This window comes from Macrobrachium nipponense, chromosome 42 (genome assembly GCF_015104395.2).
Source record: "Macrobrachium nipponense isolate FS-2020 chromosome 42, ASM1510439v2, whole genome shotgun sequence".
In the NCBI taxonomy this organism is placed as follows: domain Eukaryota; kingdom Metazoa; phylum Arthropoda; class Malacostraca; order Decapoda; family Palaemonidae; genus Macrobrachium; species Macrobrachium nipponense.
In genome coordinates this window covers 44,452,216-44,454,152 of record NC_061103.1, presented here as the reverse complement: position 1 = coordinate 44,454,152, position 1,937 = coordinate 44,452,216, and positions in this window count along the sequence as shown.

Below are 1,937 nucleotides of genomic sequence, written 5' to 3'. Positions count from 1 at the left end.
ATATTGAGAGGAGCCATCGATGTCCTGAGCGGCATAACTCTGGATAGGTTGCCGTATAGACAGGGCATAGCTATCGATTTTGCAAGGGAATGACTTAGGCAGCGCGGCGCTGCGCGCTCACACTTACACACGTATATACACACACACACACACACGAACGCACACGCACAAGAGTTGTGGGAACGGAAAGAGAGAGAGAGAGAGAAATAGGAAGACCATGTTGGAAACGGGAAACAGATTAATGCTTAAAAGTAAAAATAAAATAATAATTTTGTGGGTTTGACGAAGCGGGTTTTTGCGTGAGAGAGAGAGAGAGATAGGGAAGGCGATCTCTCTCTCTCTCTCGCGAGGCCACATACGATATTTTGTCCACCTGTTGTCAAGTCAAAACTCCCCTCCCTCAGGCTACCCGTCGCGCCAGAGACGAAAAGGTAGATGCAAACCTTCGCCCTCGAACCCGAGGATGGTGGGGTGGGGGGGGGGGGGGGGGCTAGGTGATGGGGGCGGGGGTAGAAGCGCCCCCTTCTCTTCTGTTTTGTCTCCAGGGCAGATGACCAAGGTTGATGGACTTCTGGAGAGACATTTCTCTCCTGCATCTCCTCAGGATAAAAGGTAAAACAGGTTTGTGGATCCTAGGGCTCACTAAACACATATTATATATATATATATATATATATATATATATATATATATATATATATATATATATATATATATATACATAGAGAGAGAGAGAGAGAGGCCTTCTGAGTTGTGGAACCTCTGGAGCCAAAGGCCAATCACGTTGGCCTATGAGGTCATTCAGCGTTGAAACGGGAAAACTGTCGGCAAAGGGGTCTTTTGAAAGGCGTAACAGGAGGGAAAACGTCAGAAAAGCAGTTGCACTATGAATCAATCGTTCGGAGAGGGATGAGGAAACTAAGAGTGAAGAAAGAGAATAGGAAAGGAGGTACAGTAAAAGGAACGAAAGCGGGTTTTGCAGCTAGGGTGGGTCCTAAGGCACGCTGCAAAGAACCTTATGTGTGTGTGTGTGTGTATATATACTACATATATATGTGAGTGTATATATATATGTGTGTATATATATATATATATATATATATATATATATATATATATATATATATATATATATATATATATATATAAGGAGAGACAGACACGCAGACTAATCTCCGATGAATTAAACGGTCCACGTCACACACAAAGCGCGGTTTTGTCAAACCGGAGTTCGTGCGCTCTTGTATATTTATATATATGTGTGTATAAATTCCCTTTGCGTTCTGACCTTTTCAGAAATCCGGGTTGAGAGGATTTTGATGCGCTCTTCTCGGAATTAAGTAGCGTTATTCAGTCGCTATGAATAAATTTGAAAAGGGAGCTGCTCCAACAAAATAGCAGGAGACGAGGTTTGTCTGGTGTAGATATTGTGTACTTATGACGGAGCTGGACTGTCCTTCTTGTTAATATTACTTTGCATGTATGTTGCTGGCAGACAGCGAAGCCAGGGGCTAGTACTAAACACGACGAAATACATTTGACACCCCCAGGGGATAGTACTAAACACGACGAAACACATTTGATCCCCCAGGGGCTAGTACTAAACACGACGAAATACATTTGATCCCTCAGGGGATAGTACTAAACACGACGAAATACATTTGAACACCCCAGGGTATAGTACTATACACTAAACCGACGAAATACATTTGGTCCTGCAGGGATAGTACTAACACGAACGAAATACATTGACAACCCCCAGGGATAGTCTAAACCTACGAAATACATTTGATCACCCCAGGGCTAAAAGTACTAAACACTACGAAATCCATTTTGACCCTCCAGGGGATAGTACTAAACACGACGAAATACATTTTGACCCACCCCCAGGGGATAGTTTAACCCTAAACACGACGAAACACATTTGGGGATCCCCC